We start from the raw sequence: 19,878 nt of genomic DNA, 5'->3' as shown, positions 1-19,878 counted from the left end.
TTTTAAAATGGATTTTCCATGTACCAAGAAAATTCAAGGCAGCTATTTTTGTCTCATTTTCCTTCACAATCACTGTTTTCCCCTCTTCTGTTTAATAGGAAACTGACCTCTTTTTATGGAGAAGGAAAGTGATTTTCACAGTGGCGCTCAATGACATGTTGCAGGACTCCATGTAATGGTTACTTTGTGTTTGCTTCTTTTAACTGAGATGGCTGGAGAGTTTTCCTATGAGAAGCTGATTTGCTTACCCATTTGAGACATGGTGACAGTAATTGAGGAAGAAGGCATTACATGATTTTCTGAGATATTATTGTTAAAAATCCTTGGCTAAAGTGATTTTAGCAAGGTCATGCTAGATACTCAACTGTTCCATCCTGGTAATTCTTCATGGCGAAGAAGAGGGAGGTAGAAAGAGGGATGCCTTATTCAAATTCTGTAAGCCATGCTGTGTTTTAGCTGTCTGCTCTCTTCAGTCTGACTGCTCACTACTGCTGTACTGACATCCTCTGCTCAGTTCCTTTTTGTACTGGGGCAACTTCACTTCAATGTAAACTTAAGGCTCTTGCAGTGGTAAATCTCAGGTTGAATAACTATAAGTGGCCTTGATCCTCACATCTATTTCCTGCTCCAGTTAGTGATGCACTGTTCTTAATGCAATATCCATGTAAAGGAAATCTAGATGTATTTTCTTGTCATCAAGTTTCCAAGGATGGAGGATGGATGTAAATGTTGCTGGACTTCATAAATCCTCTCTGAAGACTGAGGTGAGTCTGACAGTAGAGAGAGTGGAGGCTGGTACTGCTGGGTGCCCGCCTTCCTGGCACCATCTGGGAAGTGAAGCTGGGCTCGTGGCTGCAGGGATGAGGGGCTCCATGCTGGCAGAGTGATGGATGGATGGATGGATTCAGTCCATCTGAGCTGTGTCAATGCTCTGTGCACCTTGAGGCTAGTGAAGGTGCAGGCCACACATGTTGTCCTGGGAATTGTCAGAATAGATCCGTTTTCTGTGATGAAGGCATTGGTTAAACCTGCCCACTGAACAGTTAACCAGTTTTTGAAATCAAAACTCTCTATAAAGTTTCTATGTCATGGATAAAGATTTGCCTATAGTTCTGGAAGTTGTGTTGTTGGACTGACTGAAAATCAGCAAGTGCTGTGGTTTGGAACTTGCCAGACCAGACAGCTACCTCAGCCACTGTATTTTTAATGGGCTTGTGTACATGTTGGTGAATCTGTGTCACTCTCTGCAGCACACACAGCCTTTGGGGGTGACTTTAGGCTGTCTTTGCAATATGCTCTGCTAGCTGACACAGGTTGTGCTGTAGGATAAGATGTGAGTGCATCACATGCTTCCTGGAAGAGCAGTTCATGTCTTCTGACTTCTTTAACTTCAGTCAACCCAGGCTCAGGTTGTTTGTGGGGCTTGGTTCTTTGCTTTTTGCCTTGAAAAGGTGTGTGTGCATCACTACCACTGCTGCTGGGCTGTGTACTGCCCATTTACTGGAGAGTGCTGCTCCAGAAGGGCTGAAGGCAGCTTCACAGGTAACTAACTTTCCTAAAGAACAGCAGATGTGTTATTTTGTTACACTGTCCAAGCTGCTGTTGCTTGAAGCCAGCAGTGACTTGACCTGCACTCCCTCAAGAGTTAAAAGTATCTGAAATGGTGGATGCTGTCTGAATCCTGCTTTCAGGTGACCTTTGCAGGATGTCAGGAAATGCCTTTTCCTCAGCTGCTTGTACAGCTCTGCAGCCCACAGCCATTTAGATTGGATGGTGATAAAGTTAAAAGTTTAGTTTTGGTTTGGTTTTTGTGTTTGGAAAGCTGGCAGTATGCTCAGCAGCATTCACAGCCCATCAGGGAAATATCCTTACCCTGAAGAGATTTAGCAGTGATCCAGTGGCCTTGGTGGCAGCATGGAAAAATGCATAAAGGAGAGCTAGAAAATGTGGGTTATGTTTTTGGTAGCAGTCGTGGTTCAGAGGGATCAGTTCTCACAGGGTGCCATGACTTCGGGCTAAGAACTAGCAGTAATTGATTAAAACTTGATGGCTCTATTTTGGCTGCCTGTGCTCTAAAGACAGGCCCATCAAGAGTGCTGGGCAGAGCTCACTACTTTCCTTCCTTTGACTCCTTCTCCACCAGAAATGGAGTAGTGTCAGTTACTAGCCTGCTGAAATGCACCTAAGTGTATTTTTATATTTTTGAGGGGATCTCTTTTTTAAGTGGATGTCACCTTTGCCTCAGAGGCCAATGTGATGCAGCATTTTATTTCTATAACAATTGAAATGCAGGAATTTTACATAATTTGCTGTGGTTTGGCCATAGCAAAGAAGCATGTGAGGAGAATTTATATGTATTTCCATCCTTAGTAAGAGGTGTGAGGTACCTGGACTTAAACATGGGTGCTCTGTGACCTAAATCTGTTCATGCTGAAGTTATTTGAACTTAGACCAATGCTGAGTGGTATTCTGTATAATTTTTTGCTTCCCTGCACTTATTTTCTGTATCTTTGGATTGAACATTGTGGGGTAATCCTGCTCATGAGTAGTGTCAGATGACAAGTTTTATTGTGTTGCATTGCAGAGTGTGGTGACTTAGCAACTTTATCTTTGAGGATTTGTCAGAGGCTGAAGGGACAAGTGAGCTTTGGTGTGCAGCAATGTAGGAAATCCATCTTGGAGCTGATTGCAAGCTACTTCTTTCAGAGCTGTTCAGCAAACTCTTTAGATGAGTTTGCCTTCTTGATTTAAACATGCATTTTCAGAAGCTTGTTCTTGTACTGCCTTTCTCATCCCAACCTATTGCTGAAGTGAGCTGTGCACTTGTCTGCTGTTGTGCCCTTCTGCAGTAGCAGCTCCTAAGGAAAATTTTGCCAAGAGATTTTGAGAAAGAGAAAATATTGGTCATATTTACAGTGTCTCATCAGAAGAATAAGGATTTGCTTCTTGCAGAAATGGATCCCTGGTACTGAACCATGGCCCAGACTGCAGGAGCTCACATCCTGGATCCTCTCCTTGCTGGGGTTGGGAGCTGCTGAGGGAATTCCTTGTAGATGGGCTGGAATTTCTGCTTTGTCCTAGGCAGCAGAGGCACTGCTCTTCTATTCCTTCAGCAGTTTTTCTGCTTGGCACCTGAATATGGCCCAGCTCTTTGTGAGAGGGGGAAGTGAGACCAGTACCTAGAGACCGTTCAGGCTCCAGCTACACCTCACAGCAGCAGCCTCATGTAGCCTTTGTTAAGAAGAGTTTCTTGAATGTTCACAAATCAACATATTTAGAGTTGCTTTTTTTAAGGAGTATTAATCATTTTTAATCATGCAAGAGCACTTGTATAGCTTTAGGCATGGAAAAAGGTGTGATTTTTCAAATCTGATGAAGGGTTTACGTACTTAATTATCATTTAACTTTAACTGCTTCTCCTCTAGCTCTTCTTCAAATGAATGCAGAAACAAATTACCTCTAGCAGAAGGATGCCTTTTTTCATTAGATATTGGAGGTCATAATTTTAAAAAAGCCACATTGCACAAAGTATTTACATCAGTGCTATATTTCATACTGAGAGTGTGCTGTCCCCAGAAATCCCTACACGGTAGTTGTAGGCATATTTATGAGCTGTGTGTTGGTTCTTTGTTTTTCTATAAGAAAATTCTAAACAATAGGTTTGCTCTGAAAGAATGAAAATGGCTTGGAAGAAAGTTGACTGTTGTCTTTGAACATTGAACTAATTCTCAAAAATGTTAAACTTATTTTCTAATTAAACTATTTCATGATAGAAGCCACATAAAATGAAGTAATGAATTCACAGTGTTCTCAAAAAGGACTACATTACTTCACATGTGAGAAAATGCATGAGAGTCAAATCTATATGTATAGCCAAAGAAATAGTTGATTTAAGTGGTGAAGGGAATTTTGAGCTTTAACAACTTTCTGAGTTACTAGTGAAATTATAAATAATTTCTTGTTTTGAGAATGATGTTAAGGTAGCTTGGGCACACTCAGTAATCTGGTGGCTAGTAGTGGTAACTGGTACTTTTGAAACTTTATTTTCCCAGTATTTTAGACTCCATTTCCAGAATAAGCTCTGCTGTCATTTGCTTTTGACAACAGAATGATTGCAATGTTCTGAAGTGAATGGTTGCTTTAAAATAAAGTTTACATGTTAATTTGTTTGTACTTGTATTCCTTGCTCAATGATGCTATTCCATATAATTTTGTAGTGTGTCCTGTATTTTACTCCATTTATGCGAATTATTGGCTCAAGTTATAAATAATCCCAAAACTCATGTAGTTGACCTGGGGATTTAAGAGTTAAAATTGAAACCTGGTCCTTATGGTGCTGTTTGTGTGGTGTTTTCTGGCTGAGACACTTTCTTGAGTTTAAAAAAAAGGCCATTAAAATGAAAATTTACTGCTTCATTTGTTCGATTATCTTGAAAGTTAATCCTAATTTAACATGTAAAAAGGTGTACTTGTTGATACTTCAGATTTGTGTTACATCTGTGCATTGGGAAATTGAGTATCTGTTCCTCATGGCTTGGCTTATGACTAGTCTGCTTGGATTTAAATTGAGGATCTGTAAGTGTGATTGGAGCACATGCTGAACTCTGAGACGTTAGGATATTTTGAGGCTCCAGCTAACTCACCTGGGCAGTTACATTCCTTTGTTCTTGGCCTAGGAAAGGAACAGCAGTAGTGCACCTCTAGACATATACTAAACCTGAGAATAATAAATTCTGACCTTTGGTATGTTCATCCCATGCTTGAGCAAAGTCACTGTCTATGGAGCACATTTTGGGAGTCTGACCCTGCAAGGAGGTTCAGGTTCAGTCGTCTTGCTTTCAAAAACTATGCAGCATAAAGAAATCAAAATACTGTTTTCCTTGCTATTGAAAACTATCGTCAAGGGTGTCAGAGATGACAGAGGTTTGAACTGAAGATAGTGGCACATCCAAGTCTGTAAAAGACAGGAACATTGCCATCCCAACCTCATTTTACTGTGTTGCTGCACATTAGTGTTACATCTGGTTTGTTCCAGCACCTAACTATCCCTGCACTTCAGCACCGTCAGCCTCTGATGCTGTTAACATCTGGGTAACACTTGCTGTGATATTCTCACTTCTAAGTGTACTGGTCATTCACTAAATATTTATAGAGTCCTTTGGTTTTGATGTTGCAAGATAAAAAGGGTGGGTTTGCTATCATCTTTTGTATTCAAAGGCAAATAATACATTGAAGTTGGTGATTATTTAAAATATTACCACATCAAGAAGTTCCTTTGTACTTGGGTCAGTGCTGACGTAACTGTTTCTAGTAGTCTAGAAAACCTTGCAGAGTTCACTGCTGGCTTGTTTAGACTAAGATGCAGTGTTGTAAGTGCAATGATCATCTACCAAAGATGTGAGAATGTGCTCAGGAAGGATTTGTTACAACATGTGCAGTATCTTATCCTTTGAGTTTAAATAGAACAAGATGTATTAAACAAGCATGAGCATGAGATCTGGCATATGTCCTCGTTGTTTTTAAATTTTTTTTGCATTCTTATTAATATTATTTGAAACCAAGTGTGTGGGTGGAGAGAAGGAAGAGAGGCTCACCTATGAGATCTCTTGCTAGCAAAGTACTGAAGTGTGGATAGGGATAGAGAGGAACCTTCAACAGCAGTTTCTGAAGGTGATGGAGAATAAGATGATTAATTTGTCAAAGGGACTAAGGCTAAGTATTTGTCAGGATTTAAAAAATGAAACAGGGAGTGAAAACAGACCTCCCAGGCAGGGTGCACGAAGGGAACCATCAGGAATTGCTGCAAGGTCCTCCTCCTCTGGTGCTCAAACTCCTGTGAGGAGTCAGCAGTGAAGTGGCATCAGAACTTCGCTCACCTCAGTAAGCTGCAGTGGGATGGGAGGAGGTGCATGAGGCTGCTGCCTTGAGTTTGTGTCTAGGGATACAGTAGGCTTTCAGTGTATAATAATTGGGGTCTTTTTCAGAGTCACCTTCAGCATTGATAATTTGCTTGCATTTCCTGCTCTTTAGACCCAGCAACAAGAATCAATAGTTTGTTTTCACTTGAATACACCTCTGTCTAGCAATGGTGAATAATAGTGCAAGGGAAGAAAAAATCCATATGTTTTAGTTCATGACAGTTTGACTGCTGGAAAAAGACACCAAAGGGAAATTCAGAGTGAAATGTCTCAACACTCTGGGGACGTGAGAGTGACTGATGAGCTTACTTTTACTGCTTTACTCCATCCACATCCTGCCAATAGAGAACAGGGCAGCAGGAAGTCTTTGGGAATGCAGAAGCCAACCCCCTCCCTTTATTTTTAGATTTTGTTTTCCCTGTGGTAAAATCTTTGGAGCGTGGGTGAGCAGTGCCCAGGGTTAGACAGAAATGTGACTCAGTAGTGCCTGCTGCCTGGTGTGCAGTCATTCAGGAAAAGAGCAGGAACTGTTTCTCTCACCCTGTAACTGGGGATGGCATTCCAGTGTGTGTAGTTCTGACATCACGTTTTCTTCTGCACATGGATGAAGATAGAGAATTGATACAGAACTGTTTTTCTTTTAACTATTGGAAGAAGTGGAAAAACCATTGGCTAAACCTAGCATCTAAATTTAGACATCTGAATTAGCAATGCAGGAAGCAGTAGTGTAGCAAAGAGCTCAGTTCCTCCGGAGCACTGCTGGCTGGCAGGATAGAAAATCTGGGCACTTAACAGATGCAGGCATCTCTTTACACCTCCTGGGAAAAATGTGTGTGGGATGCTTCCTCTGGATAATCCTTAAGCCAAGGCTACACTGGCAGTTTAACTTTTGTCAGAATTCCCAGTGAACGGGTTTTCACAAGGGATTTTTTTACTTGTAGGTTTTTTGGGTTTTTTTGTCTGAATATTTGCTTACAGTGGGGTTTGCTTCCACAGCTGTTCTGCATTTGGTTTCCGTAGTGGTAAGGAATGTGGTGTGCTGCAATCAAAGCTGAGCCTAATAGTCTATTGTAGAAATAAGATTGTAAGGAAAAATCCAAGCATTTACTTTATTACAGCAAAGATGTGTGGGTTGATGGTCTTGGTAGAATTTGGTTCAGTCTCATGGTACAAGAAGAAACTTCATTATGTGTAATAATTAGCTTTTGAAATAAAGAGGATTATCTTTCATTTTAATCACCCTGCCTTAATAGCAGGGAAGAAAAACCATTTTATAAGAGTGCCAACTTTGTTCTTTGTGTTTTCTAAAATGACATTTTAATTGAATTTTATATTTATGGGACTGATACGTAAAACTTGTCATTCTTGTGGATTCTTACCTGTTTCCCCCTGTATATTAACCAGCTGCCTTTTTAAAGACTGTAAGCTTCTGTCCTGCTTGTCTTGCCAAAAAAATTTCCACAAACAGTTCTTTGTGAGGAGAGCTATTACTTACATTGGTCATTTTTAACATGCAACTCTTTAATATTCAGCCACATTTCTCTTGTTAACACAAAGCATTGTATATGCATCATATCCAGTATGTGAATAGCTTGTAAATAAATTACAAAAGTAGGTTTAAATTCATTAGTACTTAGCAAAACTAATGGATTGTAATCAGTGTAATGGCTGATGATAGATTGTGCTGTGCCAGCAGGGGAACTGGCTCCCAGAAGAAGTAATACCAGCTCAGGAATAACTAGAGACTGGCTGGTGAATGTGTTCTTCTCCAGATGCTTTTTTAATTCCTTCAATTAACTTGATTAAGCAGCTTAGCTTGAGTAAGCAGAATTTGTGACTTGGAAGTTCTCCCATGTAGTATTTTCCCATTGCCTTAGGAATTAATTCCTTTAATACTGAGTCTGTGTACAGCAGGCAGCCCTAGTGGCTCCTGTCTTGCACAGACATGAGCTGGTGTGTGCTTAGTATGAGGGGCACACACAGGGGGGCTGTTTCCCCTCTCTGCAGTTGGTTCTTGGCAGAAGTCATAAATCACAATGATTTCTGCACACTGCAATTGAATGGAGCCTGACTACCTTATTTTTTTACTGGTGTTGGAAGTTCCCTCCTGCCTAGATCACTTTGAATCCTCCATCAGGAGAGAGGGGAACACTCTCTTCTCTGTGCCCTGTTGTTCCCAAGCAAGGGAATTTCATTTCCTAACTGTATGACCAGTGCCCCTCCCAGGTAACCCAGTGCATTCTCTTTTCTACCCAATTTTTTTTCTGTGATTTATCTTCACAGCATGTGTCAATAGGGAGTCAGAAGGTAACACAGACTTCTTGTCCATCTGTCTGCTTTCCTTGAAGACATCCCCTCCCTTTCCAGCAAGGATGGTGGTTATGTTACAGTATCCTCTATTTTTCAAGCACAGAAAAGTGGCCTCAGCTGTAACCAATTTCTATCCTACAGATCCTTGTGTTACTGGGGAACCCACCCATCAGTAACTACTGCAGCACAAACAGTATTGACTGCTGAGTATTGTGGCAGCCTGGAGCTCTGCAAGGCTCAATTCTTGTGTTACAGCTACTGGCTCAACAAATTGTTTTCCAAATTGTAAGTCATTCATTCTTGTCCTGGCTTGCAGTTTTTTGTATAAGTTATTTCTGCAGTAACAGAAGTTGCACTGTCTTATATAGATTGTCATAAAATCCATGCAGTAATTTCAGAAATTTAGATCTGTGTTTATTGGTGATTTTTTTTTTTTTCCTTAGGAGACTTTCAGAGAGGAGCTTGACACTACATAGACTTTTTCAGCTCCCCTTGATTATGCTGTGTTAATAAAATGTTAATGTATTCTGATAATTGCTCACGAGTCTGCTACCTAATGAAAGGTGAGGGTTGAGTGTGCTTCCATATGCTTCTCTTTCTAGCAGTGCCAGGTGGGGAGGTAAATATCGTAAAAGGATGCTAAAAAATGGGTAAAATTTTAAGCCAGATGTGGCTTCCCAGTATTAAGGAAACTGACAATGGGATGTACAGGAAAAGGAGGGGAAGGGTTGAAAAGGAAAGGGAAACTAGAAAGACTTGGATTGTAACAAGAAGCTATTAACCATAGATGTGATGAAGATGATGTGTGGGGCAATTGAAAATACTTTTGTTTTCCATTCCTTCCTTCACTGTGGAGGAAGACCTCTGTTCATGAGAGAGATTCTCCAGGTGCTTCGAAGTGTTAATAGACTTCTGGGTTTTAATTCTCCATTAAACTTTCATGCTGTGTAAATTATTTTCTTCAAACTTGCCTCTATTTTTGATCTCCTGACTGTGAATTGTGACAGAGTTAATGCTAATATGAAAATGCACAACTCCTGGATCCCATGATTCTTGTAGTAATTTTGGTGTCCACGCAGCACTTCAGGGAACAGTTTATCTGTTCAAAGAATGGTTGGAATTTAAACCCCCTTAGATTTCCAGTATCCTTAGATATTTTTTTCCTTAACCTCTTGGCCAAAAGGCTTGCTCTCCTCCTCTGAAACTATTTGTAGTGTTTGTGCAGTATCCCACATGGTTTTACATTCAACAGTGGTGTGGTTTGTACATGTCTTGCAAGTCTTTTGCAGCAGTAAATGATTGTTTGAGAAATGCAAGTTTGCATTTAGGCTCAAGTGAACATCTTGGTTAGTTCAAATGATTCTGGAAGGATCTTTGTATAAATTTACTTCCTTTTATGCTACTTGTGCTGCTCTTGAGGATGTTGTAAACAAAAACAAGTTTAGCTGTGATGAAGCTGAAAAAAGAATAATTTTCCCAGTATTCATTCAGGAATGCAGGCTATACTGACTGTGTTATAATTTTTACAACTCAGTGGGAATATGAATTATTTCCCTGGAGGTAGTCCTTTACTTTTAAAGGTATTTCTAAATATTACTTTTATTCTTTATCATGCTGGAAATCAAGATGATCTGTATATCCCAATACAATCTAGGGGTTTTGTTTTTCCAGTTTTAAAAACTCAGAGCACTTTGCTTTTCAGTATATTCCACCTGTTGCTGAAGCTTAACTTGTAATTACTGATGTGCTTTCTCTTTGTCTAAAGTACTGCTGATCCAAATTTAGACTGAACACATTTTTCTCCAGGGCAGAACAGGTCCTTGCCTGAGTTATTGGAGAATCAGAGTGGCAGATTTAGATCACGTCTGGAAGATTGTCTGCAATCATATTAAATACGGGGAGTTTGTACGAAGATTAATTGGAATATGCTGGTTTTTTATTTTTAATATAGCTTTTGCAAGGCTTCCAGAACACAATGTTACTTATTTTATTTCATCTAAAGATTAAGTACTAGTATATTTTTATTCCCATCAAAACTTTCATCCTGATGCAGTTTTCTTCCAAGTAACTTTCAATCTTTTTTTTCCTCCCTTTTCATCCAATGCATTAAAGAAGGAAATATAGTTAGTAATTAATTATTACAAATAAAATGCTGCTTAAAAGAAAATTCCCTGCAGAAGACTGCTTAATAGGGGGAACTAGAGTGTAAAGTTATTTTGAGAAATACAGACCTTGTGTTTGAGCTTATAGATCACAGTTTGTGTTGAGTTGCCCTGTAGGCAGGCACAAAGCTGATTTATTTTTATCCATACCTCTATTAGGAAGTCTAGTGTGGGCTTTTTAAAGTACTTTCCTGTGGTCAGAAATACCTGGAATTGTTGGCACTTGCAGCATGAATTTCTTTGAGGATGTACATTGTTAGGTCAGTAATAGAGAGATATCAATACTACTCCAAGTAGCAACTTCTTCCACCATGGATTTTCCTAGCTGGAGGCTCTCTCTGACTTTAACACTACCCAAAGTCAGGTATAGTTTTTCTCCACAGAACAGTATTGATTTGAAAAAGCAGCCTTTCTGTTTACTCTGGCTCTAGGACAATGAAGGAGCCAGAAAGAAAATCACATTCCACACAGCCAGCAGGGCTTCAGTGAGGGCAAACTACCTAGCAAATTTAGTGGCCTTCTATGGGTGAGATTATGGCATTGGTAGATCTGGGAAAAGCAATTGATATAATCTACCTGGATTTGTGTGAAACATCTAACACTGTCCCACCGGACATCTTAGTTTCTAGACTGGAGAGACATGGGTTTAATGAAAGACTCACTTGGTGGATAAGGAGTTGGCTAGAGCAGGGTGCCCAGAGATTTTATGGATGCCCCATCCCAGGAAGTGTTCAAGGCCAGGTCAGATGGGGCTTTGAACAGCCTGGTCTAAGAATAGGTGTCCCTGACCATGGCAAGGAGGTTGGAACTAAATCTTAAAATCACAGAATATCCTCAGTTGGAGGGCACCCAACAGGATCATTAAGCCAAACTTCTGGCCCTGCCACTCCTCCAGGACACTCCAAGAGTTGCACCATGTGTCTGAGAGCATTGACCAAACACTTCTTGAACAGGTTTGGTGTAGTGACTTTCCCTGGGGAGCCTGTCCAGTGCCCAACCACCCTCTGGGTGAAAAAAGTTTCCCTGATAGCCCATCTAAACCTCCCCTAACTCAGCTTTGTGCTATTAACCCGAGTCCTGATGATCCTTAAAGTGCCTTCCAAACGATTTTGTGATTCACCATTGCGAGACCCATTCTGGGTTCTCACCAAGGTGTCCTTTGTGTCTTCAGGAGTCAGATTTTTGACATGGGGACATAACTGTCTGTGAATCTTTAACTCCTTAAAGTCCTGTGCCTTTCTCCATCCTCCCCTGTGTTGCCAAGTGCCCTATTTCCTAAATTTCCTAAATTAATAAAAAACAGACACAAAAATACTACTTGGTAAAATGGAAAAGCTTATATAAGCATGAGGAAAATAATTTTTGTTGCTTAGAGCTTAGGCAGTTTGTTTCTATGAAATTACTTTCTCCATTATCTCCACTTGTCTGTGCAATTGTTCTCTACTGACAGATGGGCTTTAGTAGTGGTTGGTGTTTGTAACAGATGAAATTCATTGCTGTTGCTTAAATAATGTGGGGTTTTGCAAAAACATTCATTTAACAGGAAGTTTTGTCCTTTTGTCAGTGCTCCAAAGAAACTTGATTCGTTGCCTCACCTGGGAAATACAGAATCTGTGCAATCTGATTTTGTCATGATGTTTCTTTAACATATGTGAAGTGTGTTTACTTAATTTCTGTTGTTTAGAAGACGGAACTGTGGGGCTGATGAAGCATTGCTTCCTGGTTTTGTGTTTTGTGGCTGACTTGCCATGAAATCTTCAGGACACTTTGCCTGCAGTTACAGCTTTGATGTGAGCTCCTCCTCATCAGGGTTTCTTGGCAAGATCTGGCAAGCCCAGCCTGGTGTCCCATGTGCTCACTTTCGGGATGTCTGTCCTGTCCTGCAGGAACAGTTATTCCTGAGCCTGCTGCTGCCCTGGCAGAGTTGGCTGAGGGTGGCTATTGACTGAAGTAGCTGAGGGGGAAGGATTGGGAGGGATGCAGATGGTGTGATTGTGTAAGTCTATTTTCCTATTAAACAAAAAGAATACACTTTTGTTCAGCATCAAACTTGTTCTTGTGCATTCATCTCCTGCGTGTTTTTGCAAGAACAATGGCTGGGTTCCCTCCAGCCTTGCCCTCCCCCTCTCACTCTGCAACCCTGACTGGAGGGAATGGGCCTGACCCTGTGTGCATTTGTGTCCACCTGTGGCTTGTCCAAGACAGCCTTTTGGGGCATCTCTTCTACATCAATCTGTTCAGTTCCCAGGGGGAAGAATATCTTGAGCTCTTGTCTGCTGTGTCTGGCCAGAGGCACAGTCTCTTTGTGTCACGGGACTCCTGTAGCTCTGCTGGAAGTATTAATTAACCCAGGTCATTAATATCAGGAACTGGGAACTGCCTCTAATGGGCTGCTTCAGCTGAGCACATCTCACAGGTGTTGTCTGTAACTGCTTCAGTCCAAATGGGAATTACACAAAGTAAGTCTTGGATGCAAAAGATGATTGCAAAAGTATCCCGGTCATTCAAAGAAGCATTGCAAATTTTAAGCTGGTGGTGAATGTCTTTTTATAAAAGATACTGGGGCAAGGCCTTAGATCATCCACTACAAAATGTACAGACAGGCACTGTGAGAGTGGAGCCGTGTGGAGTCTGGCAAATCTGCAGTAGCCTTGTGATGTTGTAGACACCCAGAGAGCTGCTACTAGTGAGTGTTCCTCTTTAGCCCCATCCTTACCATGGTCCTGGTAAAAGCCATTTGCAGACTGAGGCTCCCTTATGGTTCACAAAGCCTCGCCAAGCTTGGAAAACACTGACACAATCACAGACTGAAGCTTGAGCTGGGGGGCCAAATTTTCATCCAGTGTGATCTTACAGTTTCTGCAGTTGCAGTAAAGTTCTGGTGAACCATTCTATCAAGCCAGAGAAGCTCTCATCTGTCTGATTGTCGCTTCCTACCATCCCTCAGTCTGCTCAGGGATCATCTCTGGCACGTTCCCTGGGATTTGCAACTGGCTAGACTGAGGAATGATGCTTTCCAGGAGTATTTCTCTCATTTATGGCTTTTTAACTTATTTCATTTTAAAGGCCAACTGGCTTCACTGCACATTACAGAAAAAGGAACTGCAGTAAAAGAAAGGCAGTGGGAATGTATTCAGCCACATTTTGAGGCTGTCACTTAATGGATGTACTGATTTTGAAACTGAAGCTGTAGGGCTATTGATCCTCTACAAAGCTATAGAGTTAAAATGTAAAATGAATTGTCTAAAAAGAAAAGGGGTAGGCTGGTGAAAAGTAGTAATGACTGGTGAGAAACTGCAATATCAAAATTTAATTATTCCTTGGGTTTTAAATCTCATGTGTGTGACACCTATTGGTATTACTTACTTGGTGAAGCATGGTGAGTAGAAATATAAAATGGCAAATGATCGTGTAAAATGCAAAGTGGAGCAGAAAGCATAATTTTCAATTTAGTGTTAAGCCTTTCTCGTGTGTTAATTTACTCTTGATACAACCTTGACACTTGAATATTAAAAATGGTCACATCAGCTGTTTGGGAAAAACAGGAAGGCATTTACTGTGCCTGAAGGATGGAAGATGAATGATTTTGAAGAGAGAAGATGTAAGCAGAAGCTCATGCCTGTGCTGAATTCAGACATGAAGTTTAGGTGTACCCCTTCGGACAGCTTGAAGTGACTATGGAAATTTGCTCCATGGTTTGGACTGCTGCCTAAATGAATGGTTCTGCCTTTGAGATTTTAATTTTTTCTCTCTTTCCTTTTGCCAGAGCAAGTATTTACATAACTGTCTGGTATTCTGGATCAGAGGGCTTATTCACCTGAAAATAACCTGGCAAAATAAAACACTAGATTTTACTCGCTTTAGTTTTCTGAGGCAGACCCATTTAAAGGCATTTGAATGCAGGTGGCTGAAGACAAAAGGGAAGAATGACTAGGAAGGGGTGGTGGAAAGGATGTAGCAGCTTGAACATCTGTACCCTTACGGCAATTGTGGGATTGCATGGGTATTCCTGTTATATACCCTGGAAAGAAAAGGGCTGCTTCCTTTCAGGAACTTAAGAACTGAAATATCACTTGTCTTAAAAGTGCTTGTATAGTAAAAAAGTAATTTTTGTTGCATTGTGTTACTATATTTGTTTTTCAAATTGCATTGCTGTAGTCTGAGAAGTGATTACACAGAAAAACTGTTTACAGACTTGAAGTATTTTCAGTTCATGTTTCTTCCGAATAGAAATGTCTTCATCTAAAACCAACTTTCAGCATGAAAGGGGAGAATTACAGAAACACATGCAGAGAGAGGAAGGCATAAAACCAACCCGAAACCTCAAGTCAGCTCCATTCCAAAATACAGTAGATGGAAGTATTTAAAAATATACATTCCACTGTATTCATTGCTAGTCGGGATTCTTTCTGCATTCTTCATCATATGACTAAAGTGCTTCTAAGTCAGATGGTACAGATGGTATGGTATTTCAGATTATTCTAATTCCAAGCAGCTAAATGCACAGTCTTTTTTAATAACAAGCTTATCCTGAATTTTGAAACAATTACATTTTTGTGGCTTTATAAAACAAGTTACTCTTTACGGAGGAATGTCCTTGGGATTTTCAGGATTTGCATTCCTTTCAGGAATCGAAGAAGTCATGACTTAGTGGTGCATTGTTCATCCCACATATTAAATGTCACTTGCTAAGTGTGCATGCAGCATCAAATTTTGTCTGTAGCACAGGATAGCTTGGAATAGCCAAGCATTTTTGTCTGGTTGCATTGTTACTGCATATTCCCAGTTTGACCAAGGAAGCCAACATTGTTGATTTATTGCCCATTTTGAACAATGTTGGATAGCAGGATCTATAGTTGAATCCAGGCTACTCAGTCTCTTTAAGTGCCAAAAATGTGCTTAATTCATTGTCACCCTCAAAACAGTGTTGTCATGGTTATGTAGCTGTTTGCACACTGGGAACAAAGTTGATAGACACTGGGCCTTGTGCCTTCACATTGTCTGGCTGGGGGTGAAAGTCCTTGTCCTTGAATATACATAAACCTTTTCATCGATTTGCCCAGCATAGCATATAATGTGTTTTTCTTTTTCCTAGTCCTCCTTTAGGGACTTTTGGACTGCAGTTACGTTCAGAGTGTTCAGACACTGTGTCTGTTCTGTTCAGGCATCTGGGGATGGAGCAGTTTTGGTGCCCACAGAGGAGCGGCCTTGGTTCAGAGACTCCTGCTGCCTCTCTTGGCATTCAGGAGTCCTTGCTGGCTGGTGACAAAGCCCATGTTGTCAGGGGAGGTGGCACTGAGGTCTGGCTGCAGAAAGAAAAAAAAGAATGTGGGCCAATAGCAGGAAGAGTGAGAGCTGCTCTGTAGACATAGGCAATGCTGTTGGATAGAGGCATCTCCTTCCCTGCTATTTCTGCTAGCCCCTTTCACTGGTCAGTGACACTGGGTGGGACTCACCTGCTTCTCACTCTTTGGGTAAGTGGTATTTTAGGAGGAACCTGAATCTTAGTGTGTTCCTAATGTAGTTTTTAATTGTATTTAAGTGCTGTCATTTCTTATACATGTTTGTCAAGCTTCCTGCATGTCTAGTTTGTGATCCAGAAGGAAATACAACTGTGAATGCTGAAAGCTGACTTTGCTGAAAGTATGTTTATTTTATTAGTATGTTCTACTGATGCCAACATACCAAACTTAAGAAATGTACCCTATTTAATTACAGCAAAGTGATGTCCCAGCAAGCCTTTATGTAGTATGTGTAATTTGTGATTTTATTGTGAATGTTTTCCCTAAATATTTTAGCAGTCTGAATGAAGATACTGCTAAGTGACATTGACACGCTTTTCCTGTTTGGAGTTGTACTGTTCCTGTACAGTACATTTACTCTAATCATTGTAGCCTGACAAAGCTCAGCATGAATGGGAATCTGTGAGACAGAAATTATTTAGACTGCAAAAACCAGCAGTCTTCTCACACAGGGATAAGTAGTGAAATTTAGTGTTAGTCACTAAACCAGTGTAATAGAGAGGTCATATATTAAGACAGTTCTAAATAGTTTATTGTTTAATTCCTGTAGTGGTTTGAAATTATGGGAAGAGCAAAGATTTGGCACAACCTTCAAAGCAAAGCTATACAGTGAAAATTTATGTTCTTGCTATTTCTGAATTTTTATGTATCTGGTGAGACGATTTAGGCAAGAAAATCTAAGTTTCTATACAGCGTGTAAGATTGCAAAAAGAGCAGATGAATGACACTGTGCTTTGACAAGTTTGTATTAACTCAGGAGATGGCAAGAAGTTTTTACAACCAAATATTTCTGTAAGTGGGTTGAACTCTAACGAGTCTGACAGGAATAATCTTTTGTCCCTAACCCACAGCTTTTGGTAATGCTGTGTAGTGTATTCATCCCGTGCTGCAAACAGGAAGCAGGTCTGGGTACCTTTGCCAGATGAATTTTCTGTCACCCCCCTTCCCTCCGTGGGAGTGTGCCCAGCTCTCCCACAGCTGCTGCTGCGAGGAGAAGCTGCCTGCAGATCCCCATGCTAGTGGGGCAAGTGTGGCAAGTGTGATATTCCTGAGGCTTCTGTGCTGCCAGTGTGTGACCTGTGGAAGCAGGGAGGATTTTGTTGGTGAAGACAGGCTGGGCCCTGGTGAGCTGTGTCCCTCCACCAGCAGCTCGTGCTAGGGTGGAGGGCACAGTGGTGGTCCATGCCTCAGCTGGGTCTCTGCCATCTGCTTGGTGTAAAAAGAGAGGACACAGGCAAGGCCTGTGATCTGGCTTTTGAGACACATTGCTCCTGCAAGCCCCCAAGAGGACTGTTTTGAGCTGTCAGGAGGACTTTATGGATGAGTTGCTCCCCATGGAGCTCACATTGCTGCTGCCTGGGTTGGGAGGCAAGGCTGCTCCTCACATAAAGTCTTCATGTCAGCTACAACTCAGCTCCAGCAGCCAGAGCTGCCTAACTGTAAGATTTTTCCACTGTTGTTTTATACTATGTCCATGCAAAACTATTTGGCAAAATATTTCATTATATAATTTTGTGGTAATGTTCATGTGTGATGAAAGACTTAGTATTGTAAAATACAGTTTCAAATTAAAATACTTACAAGTATTAAAATACTTGAGGGCATCCCAGAGTGCAGGCACAGTTGTGTGTGTATCAAGGTACTCATAATGATGCATTTTACTCCTCTGAATTACTGATCTATCTATTAGCAGCCTGTTTATGTTACAGTTTGGGCACATGAGGAAGAATGTCTGTGGCTTGCCAAGTGAGTCAATTCAGTGTTTATAATTTCTTGGTGATTTGCCAGGCAAACATCTGTGCCAAGTTTAGTTTCTCATGTGATCAGGAAGTGATACAGCAGGATGCACTGAGGACTTCCTTGGCTGTCTCCCCTCAGCACCCTGACAGGAATGTGGCAATTGTCTTGTGCTTTAAAGTAGAAATTTTCAAAGGCATGTAGAGCTAAATCTCAAATAGATGTCACTGACGTTCCCTTTGAAAGTCTGATGTTTTCCCCTTTTGTTTCCTTTCAAGCTCAAATAAGCACTTTTTAAAAGGAGCTACCCAATCCTTGAGCATGTGTCCTCCTATGAATGTTTGCTTACAACACTTATTCCTGTTCCTTCCCTGTGTGTGTATAAGTGTCACTATTTAATTTCTCCTTGGATTTTAGGTGTGGAATAAAGTACTGAACTTGCCTTCCTGGGTCAAATTGGCATCATAGTATTGAATCAACCCATGAGCCCTTGTGCACTATTGGAAATGGGAAGCATCAGCTTAAGTATCATTGCTGTTTAAAGTTTTGGATTCCTCTTACATGGTTTGGAAAGGAATAAGGGGGATCATTCAAGTTGACCTCACGTGGAGAGCTCCTGTGAACTGTGAGTCTTCCTGCAAATATGATATCAGGGCGTTGGATACTTATGTATATTGTTTTATTTCCAAACATAAAAAGTAGTTACAATGAGTTGGTTCTTTTACACCGATGTGTGTGCATATGCTCTTGTGGGAACCAGCCACCAGAAAATATTTTCCTGTAATAACTTAACTGTCATGTGATTTTGAAAAATTACCTTTGTACTTCTTTTTTTGTTTTGTCTTGTTTTTTTGGGTTGATTTTTTTTAAGAAGACTAGATATGGCTTCTGTATTTCATACTTGCAGAAAATACTTTACATGTTATTTGCCACTGGAAATAATAAGAGAACTTCATTCACTTCTCAAACTTGGATGGTAAATTTTATAGGGTTTTTTTTGTAAACTTCTTTTTGTTCCCTTTTATTGCATATACATGTTTCTTAGCTTCTTTCAGAAATTATCTTTGGAATGGGACTGTGTGTTTGGAGTAGAAGTTCTTTAAAAGGAAGAACATGGGCTTGACTTAGCAAGTGAAATATTGCAGGATGTTTTTTGCAAGAGCATTTCTGCCCATCTGCTGTTTGGTATTTTATGACAAGCAACTGTCACTTGGGCTCTTTAGCCTCTTGAGAATGTGGAGATTTTTTGCTTCTTGAAGCACATCACCACTCTGTCAATAAATAAGCAGAGTGACTCTACTCTGCTATATTTGAATATTCCTGGATTTGGCACTGATCTTGCTAGAGATCAGAAGTATGTCTGCTGCTGCAGATATTCTATTTGATCCCATGTCAATCATGTATTTGAGTATATGACTTTGTCTTCATTTCTACTCCTCTAGTACTTTTAGAAGTTCTTGATTTATCTCTACACTCTACCTGAGCTCTAAAATGTGAACAAATCTAACTTATCCAGGCTGCAGAGAAGCTTTTCCTGGTGCTTTTTTCCCCTGTTTGTCTGTGGAAGCAGAGAAATAATATATTTCATAATCATGTATTCCCCAAAATGTGTCTTGCTGTGTTTCAGGTCAACTGAATACTGAAATACAGGAACTGTGGATAAGCCTGCTGTCCATTAGCATTAGGAACATCCCCAGTTGCAGTAGCTGCCCATTAGAAATGTCTGCCAAAGAACTGAAACAGCCAGTCTTCATTTGTCCTTCCACGGCTCCTTTTCCTACTTCCTTCTTTTTTCTTTTAGCTCCTTTATAAAAAAAACACCCCAAAATCTTGATGAATTTTGGATGTTTTTCTCCTTTTATTTAATGTCAGGGTAAATTAAAAAGAAACATGTAAATTTTGCTGCCGTTTGCTGTTGGCTTCATATGTTTTAAAAAGGTGGAGAAGCTGAAGTCTCTGTCACCAGGGCTCAGGATAGAGCATGTCTGGAAATAAAAGATTCTGACCTAGTGTCTGCCTGAGACTGAACCAAAAGCACAAGTGAAAGTGAAGCTGCTGCAGCGCATGAAGTTTGTCACTGCTGTTGGGGAACAGCATCTGCCTGCTTTGGGCCCGCTGTGAACTTGGCCAGACAAAATAGGTGGAAGGGCAGAAGGTGAGGAATGTCTGCATCCTATCATGAATTGGAGGAAATGACTGTCTGCGCTCTGAGCGCTGGTGGGCTCCGCA

At 40.6% G+C, this 19,878-nt stretch overlaps 1 protein-coding gene across 12 annotated transcripts in view; it reads left to right on the top strand.

The window, feature by feature from the left end:
* Positions 1–19,878, top strand: part of SPSB4 (splA/ryanodine receptor domain and SOCS box containing 4) — a 118,881-nt gene that overhangs the window by 25,566 nt on the left and 73,437 nt on the right. Inside the window, exons 2-3 of one of the 12 annotated variants that reach the window (XM_085587105.1) lie at positions 18,067–18,274; positions 19,588–19,804. The exons of 9 other annotated variants lie outside the window; for them this stretch is intronic. The gene's annotated coding sequence lies outside the window, so the exon portion shown is untranslated. Of the gene's footprint in view, positions 1–18,066; positions 18,275–19,276; positions 19,805–19,878 lie in introns of all 12 variants that reach the window. 2 more of the 12 variants (XM_085587104.1, XM_085587106.1) reach the window with 2 other exon arrangements.

This window comes from Lonchura striata, chromosome 9 (assembly GCF_050655825.1).
Source record: "Lonchura striata isolate lonStrDom1 chromosome 9, ASM5065582v1, whole genome shotgun sequence".
Lineage (NCBI taxonomy): Eukaryota > Metazoa > Chordata > Aves > Passeriformes > Estrildidae > Lonchura > Lonchura striata.
The sequence above is the reverse complement of the archived record's forward strand: the minus strand, read 5'-3'. Positions and strand labels throughout refer to the sequence as shown.